This window comes from Pleurodeles waltl, chromosome 2_2 (genome assembly GCF_031143425.1).
Source record: "Pleurodeles waltl isolate 20211129_DDA chromosome 2_2, aPleWal1.hap1.20221129, whole genome shotgun sequence".
NCBI classification, from domain to species: domain Eukaryota; kingdom Metazoa; phylum Chordata; class Amphibia; order Caudata; family Salamandridae; genus Pleurodeles; species Pleurodeles waltl.
Window position 1 is genome coordinate 1,201,434,553 of NC_090439.1, and position 24,620 is coordinate 1,201,459,172.

A 24,620-nucleotide genomic window follows, 5' to 3' on the forward strand; every position below is an offset into this window, starting at 1 on the left:
ACATTTTGGCCTGTGCCAGACATTTTTAGAAAGAGTTTAAGTGATAGAAAAAGTGAAAAAAGTTTTCAGAACTTTTAGAAAGACAGAAAAAAAAAAAGCTTTTTTAACTTTTAAGAACTTTTAGAAAATTTAGAGGTACTTTTCAGCACTTTAGAAAAGAGGTGAGAAAGAAATGCAAAACTTTTTGGTTAGGTGTACATACACTGAACTTGTTTTGTATATTTTTCTCTTATGAAAAGTACAATGGCAAAAGTGGTAAGTAGTCTCAAAGCACTTATCCCACCGCTGCACAACCAATGTAAGAGGCTGGACTGGCTTGTAGTGAGTACCAAGGGGTACTTACACCTTGCACCAGGCCCAGTTATCCCTTATTAGTGTATAGGGTGTCTAGCAGCATAGGCTGATAGATAATGGTAGCTTAGCAGAGCAGCTTAGGCTGAACTAGGAGACGAGTGAAGCTCCTACAGTACCACTAGTGTCATATGCACAATATCATAAGAAAACACAATACACAGATATACTAAAAATAAAGGTACTTTATTTTTATGACAATATGCCAAAAGTATCTCAGTGAGTACTCTCAGTATGAGGATAGCAAATATACACAAGATATATGTATATTTTTCTCTTATGAAAAGTACAATGACAAAAGTGGTAAGTAGTCTCAAAGCACTTATCCCACCGCTGCCACCAATGTAGGAGGCTGGACTGGCTTGTAGTGAGTACCAAGGGGTACTTACACCTTGCACCAGGCCCAGGTATCCCTTATTAGTGTATAGGGTGTCTAGCAGCTTAGGCTGATAGATAATGGTAGCTTAGCAGAGCAGCTTAGGCTGAACTAGGAGACGAGTGAATCTCCTACAGTACCACTAGTGTCATATGCACAATATCATAAGAAAACACAATACAGCAAAGAGGGCCAGGAGTAACATCGGACCTCGGCTCGGCTACAAAACAACCCCTCTCTCCACGGAACAGTCCTGCGTGACGCTGAACGCTATAGAGCCAACACCGTGATCCTTCCCCTCGTACATATACACCAACGACAGCCCTCCCCAGGAGGCCACTTAGAGAGGTACCCCTCTGAACTCTGAACTCCACCCGCCACCCTCTCTCCTCTGCCGCCCACGCTGATCGCCCTCATTGAGATACGGACAGGCACCCCCTTGGATCCCCACCTGCAGTTAGAAACCCGCAATGCCCAGAGGCAAGACGGCGGGTAAAGCACTGTGTAAACCCGCTCGCCAACTACTCTTCTCTGAAGCCCTGCGTCAACAGTAATATCCTGCTCCCGCAGCCTCTCCGCCCCCCTCACACGACACCATGTCAGACAATACTCAAGGAGCATCAATGGATCGTATACTGCAGGAGATATCGGCAGTAGGCCGCAAACTGGAAGGTATGGACACTGCCATGTCAGCATTAACAGCGGAAACGAGTTCCATGCGCTTGGAAATAGCGGGCTTCCAGTCACAAATCTCCGGACTGGACCATCGAGTAGCGGCCGTGGAAAGTCAAGTGGTCTCACAGACTGACAGAGATCAGGAACTCTTGTACCTACGCAGCAAGTTAACCGACCTTGAGGACCGAAGCCGCAGAAACAACATCCGCTTCCTCGGATTTCCGGAAGGCATTGAGGGTACAGATATCCTCTCTTACCTGCGAGACACGCTTCACAAACTAGCCGACATAACATTTGACCCCCCTCTGGAATTTCAAAGAGCGCATAGACTTGGTCTCAAGAGACAAAACGGACAAGATCGTCCTCGTCCAATCATAGCCTGCTTCCTCCGGCACGGGCAGGTCCGCCAATTGCTACAGCTGTCCCGAAGGCAAGGCCCACTCCGGCTCGGTCCCCTCGAAATCCGCCTTTCAGCAGACTTCTCCAAAGAAACAGCAGATCGAAGAAGAGCCTTTCTCTCCTTCCGCCCTCGCCTTCGCCATCTGGACGTTAAATTCGGCCTCTTTGAGCCAGCCAGGATGTGGATAACTAAGAACAGAGAGTCACGAACCTTCTATGACCCAGAGGATTTGAAGTCATTCCTAGAGGGGCTGCATGATCCGACACAATCCATGGAATTAACAACCCAACCCCCCCAAGACACACAGAACCAAACCAGGGGAATGGGCCAATCGGAAATTGCTCTGGACACCGACGGAAGACCTACTACAGACCCCCAAACCAGGGGCAGAGACCAGGAGAGGTTAACAAAATGTTTTGATGACAGGGGCCAAGTCCTACAGGCGGTGGCGATGCACACACAACTGCTGGACAGAGACAAGTCCCGATCCCCTTTGAAACCCTAGGTGCCTACTACCTGAAACCAACATGGACACAGTTTTCCTACAAGCCCTCGATATCTACAACCACAGACTGCCATAGAAACGTTGCAGGAAACATAGGAACTTTGATGAAAAAGCCCAGACACAGAGACATGATGAGTACTCTACTTTAATGTACACTCCTCAGTCATGGAACCACGTAGAACCGCCCCCCCCCCCAGAAGGCTTTAACCGCCTCGGACTGCTCAGACTGTTCGGATTGTGTGATAGTTTTTGTTGGCCCCCGATTACTTTTGTTTCTCAACGTCCCTCCCTTTCATGCCGGGTAACACTTTCCATGACCCGTATCACTTCTCCCATCTAGAATCAGGACCCATAACGTCCTCTGGAAAATATGGGAACTGACGCAATACCCTTGCACACTACTGGCTTGCCCTGGCAGGGTTGGGGCAAAACGATTCTGAACTGGGTTTTGAGCTCTAGACCCCGATCTACGAACAAACGCAATAGTGACATAATGATGGGCGTTGGTGCAAAGCAGAACAGACCACAGATGCCAAGTCCCAGAGCATATACATGCCACAACCCCTCAGAATAACCAAGGGGAAGCGACCTCAGTAACAACAATACTTGCCCCTGTCCTTTGCTCGCGCTTCCCCCATCACCCCCGCAAAGGGACGCGGCCAACATGCGCCCTCCCCTCCTCCCCCCATCCTCTGGTCACAAACACATTCCACCCCCCCGGACATAATTGGATGCACCCACGCGGAGGTCTGGGGCGCCTCGTTGGCGCCGCCCCCCCCTCCCCCCACCCCGGCGCGGGGCCCGCTGGCCGGGCATCGAAGCTCATTCGGCCTAAGTTTTAGACCCGCCGGTCAAAGTTCGTGTACTTCGGGATTTGTATCCCGGTCTCCCCTCTTTACCTTCTTTTTTTTTATTCCTTCTCCCCCCCACTGTCTTTTCTTTATTCTCTTTTCAACTCCTCTTCGTATCCAATTCGCCCGCCACCCACCCTTCCCCCCCTTCCCTCTCCCCGACATCCTCTTCAGTTCACAGAGTCCACCCCACTCCCCCGAGCTCATACCCCTGGGTGGGCGGACACAAGAAACAAGGATACCCAACCAGATGGGAGCACCGGTAGTTCCCCTCAGGGTGATATCATGGAACGTAAACGGCCTTACCCACTTTATCAAACGGAAGAAAGTCCTATCCTATCTTAATTCTAAGCAGGCAGACATCGCCTTATTACAAGAGACACACCTAGACAGTCTTGAATCTGATAGATTACGACGTGACTGGGTGGGAACCGTCTTGTTTAGTTGCACTCCACCCACACCCGATACGGAGAATGTCCCAAGATAAAGCGGGGTGGCGATCGTCTTACGCAAAACCCTCCCTTTCACGGTCGTCAAATCGTGGACAGACCCTGAGGGCCGATACATATTTACCAAACTGAAAATAGGGGACTCAACATTGTGTGTGGGATCAGTCTATGCATCAACAGGTCCCAAACGCCTCTTCTTTCTCCAGCTCAATCGACTTCTAACCGAGATAGGGGCATCCCGTTACGTTATAGGAGGAGACTGGAACCTAGCAAGGGACGCAGCATTGGACAGGACAGGGCCTCTAGACACGAGTAACAACGCAGACAGGGCCATCCAGTCTGATATACTCACAGATAACGGTTTGGTTGACCACTGGAGGCTGACTCACCCAACGGACAGAGAATTTACCTTTCTCTCGCCTGTGCACGGTACCCAATCACGGATCGATTACTTTCTCCTATCCCACAATCTTATGGCCCACACCTTGGAGGACGATATACTGGAGAGAGGCCTATCAGACCACTCCCCAGTCCTTATAGCCATCCGCTTAGGCCTGGTATCCCCGGGCCGAAAACCCTGGAGATTAGCGATCCATCGATATCGATCCCCCCAAGGTAAGTTGCAGCTACAGGATCATGCGACCACTTTCGCCCAAGACAACCTTGGTACGGTTGATTCGAGTCGAACGATGTGGGCTGCAGCCAAAGCCTCGATACGGGGACAGCTCATGCGGGATGCGGCGATAGCGAACAAAGACAGAAAAGAGCAACAAGCGGCTCTAGAACTCGACATACGCCGACTAACCAGACAATACACAGCACACCCCTCCCTTCCAGGCCGCCGAAGTTTAGAGCAAGCACAAATGGCCCTTAATGAGCTATACACCACCCAGGCCGAATTCGCATTACAGAGACTCCAAGGGAGACACTATGAACAGGGTGAGAAGGCGGGACGACTGCTCGCAGCCCAACTCCGTCAAAGAGCAGCCGCCCTAGCCATCCCAGCCATTCGCTCTCCCTCCGGGGACATACTGACCCACCCGCACGCCATTGCAAACAAATTTGCCCAATTCTATAGACACCTTTACACGCCGGAAACCACGACTAACCTAGTGCAAGCTACCACCTTTTTAAAGAAGCTAGACCTCCCCTCCCTAACAGACGAGGGCCGTAGCCTATTAGAAGGGGAAATAAGCAGACAGGAGATAGATAAAGTCGTCTCTGACCTCCCGTACCACAAATCACCAGGAGAGGATGGATACCCTGCAGAATTTTACAAGTGGGTAGGGGCAGAGGCGATTGATATCCTATGCGAAGCCCTCAATGAAGCCTGCGAAACACAGACATTAGGGGCCATATCCAACAATGCCACAATAGCTGTCATACCGAAGCCTGGGAGAGATCCTTTATTATGCGGCAGCTACCGACCCATCTCTCTACTAAACGGGGACATCAAAATTCTAGCAAGCGTCCTGGCAAACAGACTACGTAAAGTAATCCCGTCCTTAATACACTATACACAGGTGGGGTTTGTACCGGGCCGCACGTCTAGGAACCACCTACGAACCCTATGCCATACCTTATGGGCGGCCAGAGACTCCCCGGAGTCGGCGCTGGCCCTGTCCTTAGACGCCGAAAAAGCGTTCGACCGCATAGAATGGCCCTACCTATTTGCAGCCTTCGAGAGATTTGGCCTAGGCAACCAATGTATCTCCATGGTACGACTGCTCTATGATCAACCCGCGGCCAGAGTCAACTGCGGAGGCTTCCTCTCAGACCCTTTCCCTATCCGAAGGGGTACACGGCAGGGGTGCCCCCTTTCACCTCTCCTGTTCCTTTTGGCGATGGAGCCCTTGGCGGCAGCCATCCGGTCCTCCCCCTCCATAACCGGCCTACCACTACCCGAAGGCACCTCCAAGATATACCTCTATGCTGACGATATCCTCTTAACACTCACGGACCTGGAAAGATCCATACCGGCCCTATTAGAGGTAATCGAGGACTTCGCAGCCCTATCGGGATACCGTATTAACTGGGACAAAAGTGAGGAACTTCCGCTATCGCGAGTAACCACAAAAGCGGCACTCCTAGGCTACCCATTCCGGTGGACGCCAAAACGTCTTAAATACCTAGGAGTGCTTGTTAACCCTGGACTGGCACACATGGTTGCGGACAACATTGATCCTCTCATCACGCGGATGAAACTGGACTTTGCGAAATGGACCCAGTTAGGCCTTTCCATGTGGGGCAGAGTACAAGCGGTTAGAATGGTAACGGTACCCCGTTTCACATATATATCCTAGGTCTCCTGCCCTTACAAGTGCCCCTCTCCACACTAAGAGGCATTGATGCACTAATTAGATCATTCGTGTGGGGCACAATGCGGCCGCGGCTATCACCAGCCAAGCTTTTGGCCCGCCGCATAAACGGGGGAATGGGACTCCCATCAGTGGAACACTACTCTTTAGCCCTCCAAATGTCTCAGTTATCCAATACACTATCGAATATACCAGATCCCCCCTTGTGGATAGCAGTGGAAAAACGACTCCTGACTGCGAACGAAGGACTCGGTGGACCCTACCGTGCAGACCTCCCAGCCACTAACTCAGGGAATCCTATCCTGGCGGCGACCAGGGCATCCTGGCAAAGGGCCCACCGACTGTTTGGGGTCCACCCCCTCATACATGCCCAAGCGCCCCTGTGGCACAACAGTGGCCTACGCATAGGTGGCGAGGTACTCCATTGGCCGCAATGGAAACAGGCAGGCATCCTCACCCTCTCACAGGTCCTGGAGAATGATGTGCTCAAACCCTTCCCCAAGCTACGGGAGGAGTTCGGCCTACACCCGAACCAGGAATGGAGATACATGCAACTCAAGCATTGTCTCTCCCAAGGGAATACACCTCCACAGCGGGGATCCCTGCCCTCACCGATAGTGGCTTACCTGCAGCAATGGGGACAATGCAAGGGAGTAATGTTGGGTCTATATGATCTAATTATTCGACGGCTTTACTCCCAACCGCTAATGGACAAACTACATCTACGGTGGCAAACCAGGCTGCAGCAGGATCTAGACCCAGACGATTGGGAAGCTACCCTAGAGACACTAGACAGAGGCACCCGGGAAGCACGCTTGAAATTCTGCCTCTTCAAAATCTTACATGAATGGCACTGGTCCCCAGCGAAACTGCATAGGACCGGACTCCTCCTGCATGCGAACTGCTGGCGATGTCCAGAAACATCCTGTGACCTAATACATATCTTAGTAAACTGTACAACAGTACGACCACTCTGGGATGCTGTGAGCTCCATTCTGGCTGAAGTAATGTCACTTCCGTCACCACTTCCTCCTGCCCTTATACTTCTGCAAGATATGACCTCCCTAGACCACACAAGAGACTGTTGCACACAGCGTTAGCTACTGCAAAAATTTGCATACTCAGACACTGGCGGTCAGAGACCCCCCCAAGCCCGGAGGAATGGATTACAGCCATGATCCGCACTGCTATGCATGAACGGATCATCTATAACTTACAAGACCAAGCTCAATTATTCCTACAGGTATGGGCTCCCTTCCTCACAAGGGGGCAATAGTGCCCTACCCGGAACCACCACTGTTCCCTTCTCCCTTCCCTTTCCCTCCCCTCCCCCACATGCGTCTCTTCTCCCCCTCTCCCCCTCGCTCCCATACCTCCCACTCCCTCTGTATTTTCCCCCCTCTCCCCCTCCTTATCTCCCCTTCTCTTCCTCTCTTTTCTATTCTTTTCTCCTCTCCCACCCTTCCTTTTCTTTCCTCTTCTTCCCCTTCTCCCTCTCCCTTTTCCTACTGTTTCTTCTTCTGATCTCCTTTTTCCTCTTTCTTACTTTCTATCCTCTCTCTCTCTTTTTCTCTCTCCCTCTCGCCCCTTATCCCCACGTCCCTTTCTAAAATACCCACTAGAGTCCGAACGTTGCCTTCCAGCAACGCTCCACACAGACCTCCATGGTAGATCCTTTTCCTTATGTCGTCAGCTAGTCACCTGGTCCCAATCGAAACTGACCACAGAGTTGACATGAGCTGCAACACCCATTACCAGTGCAGCAACATCCCTCGCTTCCCAGGGTGGTACTCCCCGGTCCTTTCGTCTGAACAGGTGCAACCTACCCTTTACCCTCATATCTTTACCCTCTTTAAACCCCCCCACATAGCCTAAAATATATTGGAAGTGAACTCTACCTCAAGTTTTATATTATGACTGATACCTTGTTTGTGCCTTACGAGTTTTTTTTCTTCTCCTTCGGTTTCCTAATATCACTGATGTGTAATTACTCCCGATTGACGGGACCCTGATCCCACTGACTCTGTATCATGTTGTGTTATTAACAATAAAAGAAAAGTTAAAAAAAAAAAAAAGAAAAAAAGAAAACACCATACACAGATATACTAAAAATAAAGGTACTTTATTTTTATGACAATATGCCAAAAGTATCTCAGTGAGTACCCTCAGTATGAGGATAGCAAATATACACAAGATATATGTACACAATACCAAAATATGCAGTAATACTATTAGAAAACAGTGCAAACAATGTATAGTTACAATAGGATGCAATGGGGACACATAGGGATAGGGGTCACACAAACCATATACTCCAAAAGTGGAATGCGAACCACGAATGGACCCCAAACCTATGTGACCTTGTAGAGGGTCGCTGGGACTATTAGAAAATAGTAAGGGTTAGAAAAATAGCCCACCCCAAGACCCTGAAAAGTGAGTGCAAACTGCACTAAAGTTCCCGAAAGGACATAGAAGTCGTGATAGGGGAATTCTGCAGGAAAGACACAAATCAGCAATGCAACAACGATGGATTTCCAGTCAAGGGTACCTGTGGAACAAGGAGACCAAGTCCAAAAGTCACAAGCAAGTCGGAGATGGGCAGATGCCCAGGAAATGCCAGCTGTGGGTGCAAAGAAGCTGCTACTGGACATTAGAAGCTGAAGATTCTGCAGGAACAACAAGGGCTAGGAACTTCTCCTTTGGAGGACGGATCCACTACGCCATGGGGAGTCGTGCAGAAGTATTTTCCTGAAGAAAGACCACCAACAAGACTTGCTAGCTGCAAATCGTGCAGTTAGGGTTTTTGGATGTTGCTGTGGCCCAGGAGGGACCAGGATGTCGCCAATTGCGTCTGGCGACAGAGGGGGCATCGAGCAAGACAAGGAGCCCTCTCAGAAGCAGGCAGCACCCACAAAAGTTCCAGAAAAGGCACTACAAAGTGGAGAGAAACGGTGCTCACCCGAAGTCGCACAAAGGAGTCCCACGTCGCCGGAGGACAACTTAGGAGGTCGTGCAATGCAGGTTAGAGTGCCGTGGACCCAGGCTGGACTGTGCTCAAAGGATTTCCGCCGGAAGTGCACGGAGGCAGGAGTAGCTGCAAAAGTCACAGTTCCCAGCAATGCAGTCTGGCGTGGGGAGGCAAGGACTTACATCCACCAAACTTGGACTGAAGAGTCACTGGACTGTGGGAGTCACTTGGACAGAGTTGCTGAGTTCAAGGGACCTCGCTCGTCATGCTGAGAGGAGACCCAGGGTACCGGTGATGCAGTTCTTTGGTGCCTGCGGTTGCAGGGGGACGATTCCGTCGACCCACGGGAGATTTCTTCTGAGCTTCTAGTGCAGAGAGGAGGCAGACTACCCCCACAGCATGCACCACCAGGAAAACAGTCAAGAAGGCGGCAGGATCAGCATTACAGAGTTGCAGTAATAGTCTTTGCTACTTTGTTACAGTTTTGCAGGCTTCCAGCGCGGTCAGCAGTCGATTCCTTTGCAGAAGGTGAAGAGAGAGATGCAGAGGAACTCGGATGAGCTCTTGCATTCATTATCTAAGGAATCCCAAGAGACAGAGACCCTAAATAGCCAGAAAAGAGGGTTTGGCTACCTAGGAGAGAGGATAGGCTAGCAACACCTGAAGGTGCCCCCACATTGTTCAGAGCCAATTCACTGAACTTTGTGATTGCGGGGACACCATTACACGCGTGCACTACATATAGGTCACTACCTATATGTAGCTTCACAATGGTAACTCCGAAAATGGCCATGTAACATGTCTATGATCATGGAATTGCCCCCTCTATGCCATCCTGGCATAGTTGGCACAATCCCATGATCCCAGTGGTCTGTAGCACAGACCCTGGTACTGCCAAACTGCCCTTCCTGGGGTTTCACTGCAGCTGCTGCTGCTGCCAACCCCTCAGACAGGCATCTGCCCTCCTGGGGTCCAGCCAGGCCTGGCCCAGGATGGCAGAACAAAGAACTTCCTCTGAGAGAGGGTGTGACACCCTCTCCCTTTGGAAAATGGTGTGAAGGCAGGGGAGGAGTAGCCTCCCCCAGCCTCTGGAAATGCTTTCTTGGGCACAGATGTGCCCAATTCTGCATAAGCCAGTCTACACCGGTTCAGGGACCCCTTAGCCCCTGCTCTGGCGCGAAACTGGACAAAGGAAAGGGGAGTGACCACTCCCCTGACCTGCACCTACCCTGGGAGGTGTCCAGAGCTCCTCCAGTGTGCTCCAGACCTCTGCCATCTTGGAAACAGAGGTGCTGCTGGCACACTGGACTGCTCTGAGTGGCCAGTGCCACCAGGTGACGTCAGAGACTCCTTGTGATAGGCTCCTTCAGGTGTTAGTAGCCTATCCTCTCTCCTAGGTAGCCAAACCCTCTTTTCTGGCTATTTAGGGTCTCTGTCTCTGGGGAAACTTTAGATAACGAATGCAAGAGCTCATCCGAGTTCCTCTGCATCTCCCTCTTCACCTTCTGATAAGGAATCGACTGCTGACCGTGCTGGAAGCCTGCAAACCTGCAACATAGTAGCAAAGACGACTACTGCAACTCTGTAACGCTGATCCTGCTGCCTTCTCGACTGTTTTCCTGCTTGTGCACGCTGTGGGGGTAGCCTGCCTCCTCTCTGCACCAGAAGCTCCGAAGAAATCTCCCGTGGGTCGACGGAATCTTCCCCCTGCAACCGCAGGCACCAAAAAGCTGCATTACCGGTCCCTTGGGTCTCCTCTCAGCACAACGAGCGAGGTCCCTCGAATCCAGTGACTCTGTCCAAGTGACCTCCACAGTCCAGTGACTCTTCAGTCCAAGTTTGGTGGAGGTAAGTCCTTGCCTCACCTCGCTGGGCTGCATTGCTGGGAACCGCGACTTTGCAGCTACTCCGGCCCATGTGCACTTCCGGGAGAAATCCTTTGTGCACAGCCAAGCCTGGGTCCACGGCACTCTAACCTGCATTGCACGACTTTCTAAGTTGGTCTCCGGCGACGTGGGACTCCTTTGTGCAACTTCGGCAAGCACCATTTCACGCATCCTTGTAGTGCCTGTTTCTGGCACTTCTCCGGGTGCTACCTGCTTCAGTGAGGGCTCTTTGTCTTGCTCGACGTCCCCTCTCTCTTCACGTCCAATTTGCGACCTCCTGGTCCCTCCTGGGCCCCAGCAGCGTCCAAAAATGCCAAACGCATGATTTGCAGCTAGGAAGGCTGGTTGGCGTTCTTTCGGCGGGAAAACACTTCTGCACAACTCTCCACGGCGAGCGGGATCCGTCCACCAAAGGAAAAGTCACTAGCCCTTTTCGTTCCTGCAGAAACCTCAGCTTCTTCTGTCCAGTAGAAGCTTCTTTGCACCCGCAGCTGGCATTTCCTGGGCATCTGCCCATCTCCGACTTGCTTGTGACTTTTGGACTTGGTCCCCTTGTTCCACAGGTACCCTAGATTGGAAATCCACAGTTGTTGCATTGCTGGTTTGTGTCTTTCCTGCATTATTCCTCTAACACGACTTCTTTGTCCTTAGGGGAACTTTAGTGCACTTTGCACTCACTTTTCAGGGTCTTGGGGAGGGTTATTTTTCTAACTCTCACTATTTTCTAATAGTCCCAGCGACCCTCTACAAGGTCACATAGGTTTGGGGTCCATTCGTGGTTCGCATTCCACTTTTGGAGTATATGGTTTGTGTTGCCCCTATCCCTATGTTTCCCCATTGCATCCTATTGTAACTATACATTGTTTGCACTGTTTTCTAAGACTATACTGCATATTTTTGCTATTGTGTATATATATCTTGTGTATATTTCCTATCCTCTCACTGAGGGTACACTCTAAGATACTTTGGCATATTGTCATAAAAATAAAGTACCTTTATTTTTAGTATAACTGTGTATTGTGTTTTCTTATGATATTGTGCATATGACACTAAGTGGTACTGTAGTAGCTTCACACGTCTCCTAGTTCAGCCTAAGCTGCTCTGCTAAGCTACCATTATCTATCAGCCTAAGCTGCTAGACACCCTATACACTAATAAGGGATAACTGGGCCTGGTGCAAGGTGCAAGTACCCCTTGGTACTCACTACAAGCCAGTCCAGCCTCCTACAATAGGTATGTTGACATTACATTTGTAAGAGCATTTTGCCACTGTAATTGATAATACAGTATTTCAAAATCACAGACAGACTCCTGATTGTTTTGTGCTTTAGGGGTGTTTATTTAAGTGCTCAATATTGGAGGGGGCTGTAAAATGGTGAGGGGTGCTGGTGGAGGAATGTCCATGGCAGAGTCCAGTCTATTAGTGTCACAGGTGCATTGTCCAAAGGGGCATAGGAAGTGGAGCTGGGGCAGTTTAAGGATGGACAGGGTGACAAGGTGGGACAAAAGGATGACAATCAGGGTGGTCTCATTTCTTGGCGGGGTCTTGGCATCGTTCTCTGTCTTTGTCCTGGATCTCAGGGACCGTTTGCGGGGTGGTTCTCCCTCTGCAGGGGATGGGGTGCTGGTGTGGTGGTCCTGTGGCAGTGCCTCCTGTCCACTAGCGCCGGCGGAGGTGGTAGGCAGTTCATCATCCAGGCTAGTGTCAGGGGCCCCTTGTTGTGCCACAATGTCCCTCCTGGTGTTCACGAGTTCCTTCAGCACCCCTACAGTGGTGCCCAGGGTGGAATTGATGGATTTGAGTTCCTCCCTGAAGCCCAAATACTGTCCCTCCTGCAGCTGCTGGGTCTCCTGAAACTTGGTCAGTACCGTTGACATCGTCTCCTGGGAATGATGGTATGCTCCCATGATGTTGGAGAGGGCCTCGTGGAGAGTGGGTTCCCTTGGCCTGTCCTCCCCCTGTCACACAGCAGCCCTCCCAGTTCCCATGTGTTCCTCGGCCTTTGTCCCCTGAACCCAGTGCCCACTGCTCCCAGGTCCCTGTTGTTGTTGGAGTGGTGGGTTAGCCTGGGTTCCCTGTAGTGGTGGACACACTTCTTCTTGACGTGTCCTGGGGACAGAGGTATGGGCCCGCTGGGCGGGTGCTGTGCTGGTGTTTCCAGAGGGGGAATGTTCTGTAGTGTCTTGAGGGGAACCGACTGTCCCAAGGTCCCAGATGGGCCAGGCTGGTCATCTAGATCCAGTTGGACAGAGCTGCTGTCATTACTGTGGGCCTCTTCTGTGGGTGGAGTGGACATATCTGGACCCTCCTGTCCGGTGACGTTGGTTAGGGGTCCTGCAGGGGTGTAAAAGCATGATTATTGCATCTGTGTGTGCCATGGTGTGCAATGGGTGGGTGACCGTGTACCCCAGTGCTTGCATTCCTGTGTAGGACCTTGTATGATGATGGGTTAGGGGGTGTATGGGTATGTGCAGTGGCTATGCTTTGGTGATGGATGCCCATGCTTTGGTGTTGCATGCATGGCTTGGGTTTGGGATGTGTGGTTTGTGATATTGGGACATGTGTGAGGAGTTGGAGTGATGGGGGTGAGGGTGAGGGTGGGGGTATGTGATGGCATGCAGGTTGGGTGGGTGATGAAGTAGTAAAGATTTGACTTAGCAGAGTCCATTCCTCCAGCTACTCCTGCGAGGCCCTCAGGATGCAGTATAGCCAAGACTTGCTCCTCCCATGTTGTTAGTTGTGGGGGAAGAGGTGGAGGTCCGCCACCAGTCCTCTGAACCGCGATGTGGTCTCTTGAGACCACGGAATGCACCTTCCCCCGTAAGTCGTTCCACCTCTTCCTGATGTCATCCCTAGTTCTTGGGTGCTGTCCCACTGCAATGACCCTGTCCATGATTCTTCGCCATAGCTCCATTGTAGACGGGTTTCAGCGACCGCGTCTCCTACCTCCTTGAGCCGGCACCACTCGGTCGGCTCACTCGATTCACTTCTGCGTTCCCATGGTAACATGGGAACGCTGACGGACGTCAAGGAAGACGACTTCCGGATGGGGGCACTAAAAGAGAAAACGGACTACGAGACAGAGGAGGACTACAACGCGGAACAGAAAGAACAGAATGGAGCGAGAGACGCAGAGACTACAGCCGAGGAAGATTGCAGACCCTCACGAGGAAGAGAGGAAAACGGAGCCATTTCCAGCGAGGGAAAGGAGCTGAAAACCAAAGAAACCAGCCACGACCCAGGAGGGTCGTGGCTTTCAAATGTACGGTCCCTCCTGGGGACGCAGAAACACAAAAGAGTAACAGGGGCACAGGGGAAGGGAACCGGGGAGGTGGGAGAGGGGGTACACCACTGAATCACTGGAGGGGGGGTAATACATTTTCTGTTTGTTTTGGGCACTGGGCTGTATGTGAAAGAAGAGACAGAACGTGGCTCCATTAACTAAAGCCATCACCCTCACAGTGGGATACCCTCACCACCCGTCCCCCTCTGCAAGGTCCCTCCCCGCATGTACCTCTAAGGAAGAAAACCCGCACAGACAACCCCAATATACTCACCTTCATTTCCTCTGTTTGTTTTTCCGGTACGCTTGGGAGTCCCAAGACCCAGATGTTAGCCGAACCTAGAGGAGGAGAAAAACAAAAAAAGGACGAGACGATTAACAGAGACCAGAAAAATCTGCAAGACCTATAAAGAAACAAAGATTGTACTAGATTACCTCTACAAAATAAAGGAAATAAAACTTTGTTTTTTTCCTATATACCAGACTCCGACCATTTGTACCGCCCACAGCCTATCACATCCATCTTCCTAGCTATGGAGATGTGCTGCACCTGTGATCCGAATAGCTGTGGCTCTACCCGGATGATTTCCTCCACCATGACCCTGAGCTCCTCCTCAGAGAACCTGGGGTGTCTTTGCGGTGCCATGGGGTGGTGTGGGTGATGTTTGGGGTGGTGTGTGTTGTGATGTGTGGGGTGATATTTAGAGGTGTGTTGTGTGAGGTGCGTGGATGTTATGTGAGTGATGGTGTTGAGTGCCTGTGGATGCTAGTTTGTAGATAGTGGTCTCTCTCTCTGGCCTTCAGTCGCAATTGTGGTCATAGGGGTTTGTGGGTGATGTGGGTGTGTGTTTTATATTGTATTGAGTGTGTGGGAGTGGTGTGTGTATGTGTATCAGGTGTGTGTATTTCGATTTGTCCAATGTGGTTGTGTTTTGTAAATGTGTGTGTATTTTGAGCGCGGCGGTGTGTACCGCCAATGGAATACCGCAGTTGAAAGACCGCAGCGTGGATTCGTGGGTTGTGATAGTGTGGGAGTATTCCTGTTGGCATGACGGTGGAGGTTTTGTTATCCCTAGTTTATCACTGACCTTTGGTGTGGCAGACTTGTGTGGGTGTCTGAATTTTGGCGGATTCCGAGCTGTGGGTTGTAATAGCTGTGGCGGAAGTCCGCGGCGGTGTGTTGGTGGTCTTCTGCACGGCGGTAAGCAGCTTTTACCGCCAATGTTGTAATGACCCCCATGATGTCTTAGAACATCAAAAGTGGGATTTTCTGACAAGTCATCAGTCTGTACAATGCTTTATTTATACTAGACTGATACAGTGGAGGGTTGTCAATGCAAGGCCTATTTGCTTTGCCAGTGCATGTTCTTCGTTTGCATGAACAAATAGAGAGCCTTTTCTGGGAGCAATTGTTTGTTGTCGGAGGAGGGGGACGATTGTAAATCAAAGAGGGTCATCGGAGTAGCAATTTTCACTAAAACAGAATCTAATACTAGTTCCAAAGTGTTGGAGATTGTCTAACCAGTTCTCAGTCAAGTTGACAGTTCTTTGTAGTAATTATTTGGTAGGAATGGGTCTCTAGTTGGCAGAGGTACACACCCTTGTCCAAGGAGGGCCCAAAATCTTAGACAGGGTAAGTCACACAATCCAAATTACCCTGTGCCCACCCTCTGGAAGCTTGGCACTGAGAAGTCAGGCTTAACTTAGAAGACAATGTGTAAAATATTTGTGCAATAAATCTTACAGTAACACAGTGAAAGCACCACAAAAATACACCACACAGGCTTAGACAAATAGATAATATTTATCTGAATAAAATAAGGTAAAAATGACAAAGATCCAATAAGCACAAGTTGAAATATATTTTTAAAAGGTTTAAAAGAGTCTTAATCCTTAAAAATAATTGGTTGTCTCTTTGTTACACACATTATCTAATTTGAGTCAAAAATAACGATGCGCAGAGACCGCAGAGGAGGAGATGCGTGGAAAAATAAGGTGTGCGTCAGATTTTCCAATGCGACACAGACAATACGCCTTTTCTTTCCACGCTGCAAGGGACTTGCATCGTTTTCATCGTGCAGTCTTAGTTCCTCACTGCGATGCAGGGTACTTTGACGCCCAGAGTCGATGCTGGGAAAAATTCTTGAGATGCTGGAAGAAGGCACAGGCGCTGTGTCGACCTGGTAGGGAATGCTTTGCATTCTCCATTGCAAGGCAGGTGCAGCATCAAATTTCCACTCAGGAAGTTGGGCTGCAGCGTTCCAGTCAGCTGTGCGTCGATTTCTCGCTCCCAATGCAGGCGTTGCGTTGATTTCGGCAGGTGGTGCGTCGATTTTCGACTCACAAGGAGTTTTCTGAAGAGATCAAGTTTCTTGGCCCTGAGACTTCAGAAAACAGGAGGCAAGCTCAATCCAAGCCCTTGGAGATCACTTTTTCGGGAAGGCAGAGTCCTTCTCAACAAAGTCAGAGGCCAGCAAGGCAGCAGGGCAACAGCAGGGCAGCAGTCCTTTTCAGCAAAGCAGTCCAGATGAGTCCTTTGGGCAGCCAGACAGCTCCTCTGACAGGGTGCAGGTGTAGGTCCAGAAGTGTCTAAGTTGGTGGGGTCAGAGACCCAGTTTATAGATCCAAAAATGCTTTTGAATTGGGGGAGACTTCAAAGAGTGGTTTTGAAGTGCTTAAGTTCTGCTTTTAGTACAGTCCTGTCTGCCAGGGTACCAGTAGGGGGTTTGGCAATCCATTGTTTGAGGACAGCGGATGGTGCTGCAGTGTTCATGGATCCTGACCCTAATCCTTCTGGTAGTCATGCCAATATAAACAAGGCCACAAGGGCACCTAATAAAAAAACCACAAGTCTTTGGGTTGCAATTAGTGTGCTTTGTAAGATGCCGTGTCCCTGCTTGTCGTCGGGTTCACAGAGAGCGGACAGATGTCACATTGGTCGCAAGTGTAAGTGTCAGGCCCTCCAGCCTTCCAGTTCAGGCAGACCCATTCAATATGCAGATGAGTGCAGGTGTGACCGAGCGTCCTATGTTTGTGGCTGTCTGGGTAGAATGCACAAGGGAGCCATCAACCAGCCCAGCCCAGATGTTGATAGGAGACAGGCTGTAAGGCACAAATGGTTTTAAAGTGCAGAGAAATACCTATTTTCAAAAAGTGGCATTTCTTAAATAGTAATATAAAACCCAACCTCACCAATAAGCAGAATGTTCTATTACCATTCTGGCCATACTAAATATGACCTGATTAATCATTTCAGATCAGAATCTACCACTCAAAACGTATATGAGGGCAGTCCTAATTCTAGACTATGAAAGGAGCAGGCCTCCCAGTAGTAGAAAACAAATTGATGAGTTTTTCCCTAACAGGACATATGAAACATACATATACATGCCCTGCCTTTTACCTACATAGCACCCTGCCCTATGGGTTACCTAGGGTCTACCTTAGGGGTGACATATGTAGAAAAAGGGGAGTTTAAGGTTTGGCAAGTTCTTTTAAATGCCAACTCGAAGTGGCAGTGAAACGTTTGACACATGCCTTGCAATGGCAGGCCTGAGACATGGTTAAGGGGCTACTTATGTGGGTGGCAAAGTCAGTGTTGCAAGCCCACTAGTAGCATTTAATTTACAGGTCCTGGGCACATGTAGTGCACTTTACTAGGGAGTTATAAGTAAATTAAACATACCAATGTTACAATTTTAAGGGTGAGAGCATAGCACTTTAGCACTGGTTAGCAGTGGTAAAGTGTGCAGAGTCCTAAAACCAGCAAAAACAATGTCAGAAAAGTGGAGGGAGGCAAGCAAAAATTAAATTGGTCAGGACCCCAATGCTTATGGTTTGTGGCCTGCTTGCCAGTGTACCTGCACTGTTTTATAAATTGTCACTGGAGTCCTGCTAATCAGAACTTCAGTGTTCATGCTCTCTCGGTTTATCAGGTTGTCACCATATACTAGTGACTCCATATTTCACTCTAAATTGGAATACTGGACTACCCTTATAAGTCCCTAGTATATGGTACCTGGGTACCCAGGGCATTGGGGTTCCAGGAGATCCCTATGGGCTGCAGCATTTCTTATGACACCCATAAGGAGCTCATACAAACACTTCTTCAGGACTTCCATTGCAGCCTGAGTGAAATAGTGTTAGCACTATTTCACAGCCATTTTCACTGCACCAGGTCACTTATAAGTCACCTGTATATCTAACCTTCAGACCCTGAAGGCTAGGTGCATAGTACCTGTGTGTGAGGGCACACCTGGACTAGCAGAGGTGCCCCCACATCATCCAGGTCCATTTTCCCGGACTTTGTGAGTGCAGGGACGCCATTATAAGTGTGCACTACATACAGATATGTAGCTTCACAATGGTAACCCTGAATATGGCCATGTGAGGTGCCTAACAACTGGTAATTGTATCCCAATGCTGATTCCAGTATCGGTTGCACAATCCCATGCACTCTGGGGACTCCACCATGGCCCCCCAGGACTGCCATACCATCCTTCTGAGGTTTCCACTGCAACCCCCGCTGCAGTCACCTCCCAGACAGGCTTCTGCCCTCCTGGGGCTTGAGCAGCTCATACCCAGGAATGCAGAACAATGCATCTCCTTTAGGAGAGGGGTGTTACACCCTCTCCCTTTGGAAATAGGTGTTACAGGCATGGGAGGGGTATCCTCTCACAACATCTTGACATGCTTTGAAAGGCACAGATGGGGCCCTCCTTGCACAATCCAGTCTGCACCGGTTCAAGGACCCCCATTCCCTGCTCTGGCATGAAACTGGACAAAGGAAAGGGGAGTGACCACAGGGGTGGTGCCCAGAGCTCCTCCAGTGTGTCCCTGAGTTCTGCCATCTTGTTTTCAGGATGGTTAGGGAGCTCTGGGAGCATCTGAGTGGCCAGTGCCAGCAGGTGATATCAGAGACCCCTCCTGATAGGTGCTTACCTGTTTTGCTGACCAATCCCCCTTTCAGGGCTATTTAGGGTCGCTCCTTTGGGTGGTTCTTCAGATTCGGATGCAAGACTCCAGCAGGAATCCTCTGCATCCTTTACTTCACCTTCACACCAAAGAAACAGCATGTGGACCTCCAGTAACTCTAGACACCTGCACAGAAGAAGCCAGGACAACTTCTGCAACACTGTATCTTCAGCTCCTGCCAGCAACTGCAATTGTTTCCCGGATGTGCATCCTCAGAGGACAGCCAGTCTTCAGGCTGCACCAGAAGAGTGAAGGAATCTCCCTAGGAGTGAAGGTATCACGTCCCTACTCGTGCAGGCACCCTCTACATCGATGAACGGTGGCTTAGGTCTCCTCTCCTGGTGAAGTGCGTGGATCCAGAATCATAGGTGGTGGACTGAATTGGTCCTGACGGTCCTGAGGTCCAGCTGTCCAACTTTGTTGGAAGTAAGTGCTTGCCTCCCCACGCAAGACAATACCCCTGGGCACTGCATGATTTGCAGTTGCCAAGGTTTGTGGGCAACCTTCCAAGAAGTACTTTGTGCACAGCACAGCTCCAGCCCTGAGCACTCCCTCCTGCAGCGCACGGTTTCCTGTGTGGTTCTCCGGGGGTGTGGGAACCTTTGTTATAGTGCTGCATGGGCCTCCTTTTGCACCTTCTTTGTCCCTGTCCTGAGGGACTCCTGGTCATGCTGCCTGGTCTTCTGTGGGCTCTCGGGACTGATGGGAGACCCTATGATTCCCCCTCCTGGGTAGAGTCGACCTTGTCCTTGCTGGTCCTGGGCAGCACCATTTTCCTCTAACAGCAAGCTTGGCACTTACAAAGGCTTGTTGGCGGAATCCAGCGACGCAAACCAGACTTCAGCTATCCATCTAGTGTGGGATATCATCTGCACCAACCAGAAACCAATACCCGTCTTCTTGGGTGCAGTACTGACTGTTGTTCTCCACTGGGGTTTCGCACCTTCATCCAGGTTAGCAGGGGCTCCTGTTCTTACTGGACTCTTCTGTGCTTCATGGACTTGGTTCCCTTCTTCCACAAGTCTTCAGGTCCAGGAATCCACCGTTGGTGTCTTGCAGTCTCTTCTGGTTCTTTCAATATCTTCTTTCTCGTTTTCCTGTGTGTTCTGGGAAAATTCCTATGATTTACTCCTACTTTACTGGGCTCTGGGTGGGTTCTATTACTTACCTTCGATGTTTTATAATACTCCCAGCACCCCTCTACACTCTACAGTTGCCTAGGTGGGAAACCAACACTATCATTCCACTTTCTTAGTATATGGTTTGTGTTGCTCCAGGCTCATTTCTAACTATTGTGATTTTCACTATTTACTCTGTTTTGTAACTGTTTACTTACTGTTTTTTTGATACTTGTGTATATATTGTGTATTCTACTTACCTCCTAAGGGAGTATAGTCTCTATGGTATATTTGGCAAGTGTGTTGCCAAAATAAAGTACCTTTATTTTTGTACCACTGAGCATTCTCTTTCATGTGTGTGAGTACTGTGTGGCTACAGTGATATTGCATGAGCTTTGAATGTCTCCTAGTTATGCATTGGCTGCTCATCGACACTACCCCTAGAGAGCCTGGCCTCTAGACACTGACTAAATAAACTAATAAGAGATACCTGGACCTGGTGTAAGGTGGAAGTACCATTGGTACGCACTACAAATCAGGCCAGCCTCCTCCAATGTGGGAGAAGAGATTGTACTGGAATTGTTTTATAAGTTCATTGCAATTTCTGGGGGCATAAGGAACCATTAGAAACAAATCATCTTCATTGTCACTGTGAAGATTTACATGGTGTCTTAATTTAAGGGAGGCCTCGAGGCACTTCACACTCTCTACCTGTATGGACAGCACATGTCAAAAACATCTGTGTAGCGTCCACACTTCAGAACTTTCCAGCATGAGTCATGTTTGCACTGCATGAGTTCTTCTAGAGCAGCAGCAAATTTCTGATGTTTAGTAACGACAAGCAAGGCTGGAGGAGTGGAGGCTCTAGGACATTCATGCATGTGCTGAAAGCTTTGCCTTTTCTTGTTTAGCCACAAAGCTTTGACTTCTGTTCCTTAGCCACAAAGCTTTGCATTCTGTTCTTTAGCCACAAAGCTTTGCCTTCTCTTGTTTACCCACAAAGCTCTGCCTTCTGTTCTTTAGTCACAAAGCTTTGGCTTCTGTTCTTTAGTCACAAAGCTTTGCCTTCTCTTGTTTAGCCATAAAGCTTTGCATTCTGTTTTTTAGCCACAAAGCGTTGCCTTCTGTTTTTTAGACACAAAGCTTTGCCTTCTCTTGTTTATCCCCAAAGCTTTGCCTTCTGTTCTTTAGCCACAAAGCTTTGCCTTCTCTTGTTCAGCCACAAAGCGTTGCCCTTTCTTGTTCAGCCACAAAGTTTTGCCATCTCTTGTTCAACCACAAAGCTTTGCCTTCTGTTCTTTAGCCATAAAGCTTTGACTTCTCTTGTTCAGCCACAAAGTTTTTCCTTCTCTTGTTTATCCACAAAGCTTTGCCTTCCGTTCTTTAGCCACAAAGCTTTGCCTTCTCTTGTTCAGTTACAAAGCTTTGCCTTTTCTTATTCATCCACAAAGATTTGCCTTCTCTTGTTCAGCCACAAAGATTTGCCTTCTCTTGTTCAGCCACAAACCTTTGCCTTCTGTTCTTTAGCCACAGAGCTTTGCCTTCTTTTGTTCAGCCACGAAGCATTGCCTTCTCTTGTCTATCCACAAAGCTTTGCCTTCTGTTCTTTAGCCATAAAGCTTTGCCTTCTCTTGGTTAGCCACAAAGCTTTGCCCTCTCTTGATTATCCACAAAGCTTTTCCTTCTGTTCTTTAGCCACAAAGCTTTGCCTCCTCTTGTTCAGCCACAAAGTTTTACATTCTCTTATATAGCCACAAAGCTTTGCCTTCTCTTGTTTAGCCGCAAAGCTTTGGATTCCCATGTTTAGCCACAAAGCGTCGCCTTCTCCCGTTTGTTTACAGATTTCTCTGTAAATGTCCTCTCTTGCCTGGAGACATTCCCTGGTGTACTTCAGTACTTCAGCAGCTGGTCTGCTGTTTTCAGTGACACACACGTTGGTGAAAAATTGTGCATCATTATTAATAGATTTTTTTTTCTTTGATCCTACTGGAAGTTAGCATAGGCTTTCTTTCTGCTGTGAATCTTCAATATGGTGTGGTATCGTTCAGGAGTAAGTTTATACTGCTGATCAATGTTGGCAAACGGAGCCATCTACTGTTGCTGAAATGTTATATGCCAGCTAACCGAATGTGTCTGTGACCAGCACACGTGTGTATTGCTGGTCCATTTGCAGTGATCAGAACACTTCTCATCTCCACAGTGAACAAGACACTTCTCGTCTTCACAGTGAGAAGCACACTTCTTGTCTTCATAGTGAGTATCACACTTGTCACCTTCACAGTGAGTAACACACTTCTCGTCTTCACAGTGATCAGCACACTTCTCGTCTTCACAGTGATCACAGTGAGTAGCACACTTCTCATCTTCACAGTGAGTAGCACACTTCTTATCTTCATATTGAGTAGCACAATTCTCATCTTCACAGTGAGTAGCACACTTCTCATCTTCACAGTGATCAGCACACTTCTCGTCTTCACAGTGATTAGCACACTTCTCGTCTTCACAGTGAGCAGCATACTTCTCGTCTTCAGAGTGGGTAGCACACTTCTCGTCTTCACAGTGATCACAGCGAGTAGCACACTTCTCATCTTCACAGTGAGTAGCACACTTCTCGTCTTCACAGTGATCAGCACACTTCTCATCTTCACAGTGAGTAGCACACTTCTCATCTTCACAGTGATCAGCACACTTCTCAATGTTCTAAATCAAATTCACTATTTCAAAGGAGGATCACCAGGGTCCTGTAAAAATGAAGATGACAGATTGACAGCTTGCATATTGAACAGTTCGGCTGGGAAAGCAAAATTATTAATAAAATTATTGAAACAACATTTTTAAACAAACTGAAACATAATACTGTGAAGAATAAATTTTTTAACAAGTGTGCTAATCACTGTAAATTGATCAGCAAATCAAAAGTGTGCTGATCACTGTGAAGACGAGAAGTGTGCTACTCACTGTGAAGATGAGAAGTGTGCTGATAACTGTGAAGATGGGAAGTGTGCTACACAGTGAGTAGCAAACTTCTCGTCTTCACAATGATCAGCACACTTCTCAGCACACTTCTCAGCACACTTCTCGTCTTCACAGTGATTAGCACACTTCTCATCTTCACAGTGAGTAGCACACTTCTCATCTCCACACTGATCAGCACACTTATTGTCTTCACAGTGAGTAGCACACTTCTCATCTTCACAGCAATTAGCACACTTCTCATCTTCACAGTGATCAGCACACTTCTCGTCTTCACAGTAATCAGCACACTTCTCATCTTCACAGCGATCAGCACACTTCTCGTCTTCACAGTGAGTAGCACACTTTTCGTCTTCACAGTGATCAACAGTGATCAGCACACTTCTCAACACAATTCTCGTCTTCACAGTAGGTAGCACACTTCTCGTCTTCACATTGATCACAGTGAGTAGCACACTTCTCATCTTCACAGTGAGTAGCACACTTCTTGTCTTCACAGTGATTAGCACACTTCTCATCTTCACAATGATCCGCACACTTCTTGTCTTCACAGTGATCCGCACACTTCTTGTCTTCACAGTGATTAGCGCACTTCTCATCTTCACAGCAATTAGCACACTTCTCATCTTCACAGTAATCAGCACACTTCTCATCTTCACAGTGAGTAGCACACTTCTCATCTTCACAGTGATCAGCACACTTATCTTCACAGTGATCAGCACACTTCTCATCTTCACAGTGACACTTCTCGCCTTTAGAGTGAGTAGTTCACTTCTCATCATCACAGTGAGTAGCACACTTCTCATCTTCACAGTGAGTAGCATACTTCTTGTCTTCACAGTGAGTAGCACACTTCCCATCTTCTCAGTGAGTAGCACACTTCTCGTCTTCACAGTGATCAGCACACTTCTCGTCTTCACAGTGATCAGCACACTTCTCGTCTTCACAGTGATTAGCACGCTTCTCATCTTCACAGTGAGTAGCTCACTTCTCATCTCCACACTGATCAGCACACTTCTTGTCTTCACACTGAGTAGCACACTTCTCATCTTCACAGTGAGTAGCACACTTTTTGTCTTCACAGTGATCAGCACACTTCTCGTCTTCACAGTGATCAGCACACTTCTCATCTTTACAGTGAGTAGCACACTTCTCATCTTCACAGCGATCAGCACACTTCTCGTCTTCACAGTGAGTAGCACACTTCTCGTCTTCACAGTGATCAACAGTGATCAGCGCACTTCTCAGCACACTTCTCATCTTCACAGTGACACTTCTCGTCTTCACAGTGAGTAACACACTTCTCGTCTTCACAGTGATCAGTACACTTCTCATCTTCACAGTGATCAGCACACATCTTGTCTTCACAGTGATTAGCACACTTCTCGTCTTCACAGTGATTAGCACACTTCTCATCTTCACACTGATCAGCACACTTCTTGTCTTCACAGTGATCAGCACACTTCTTGTCTTCACAGTGATCAGCACACTT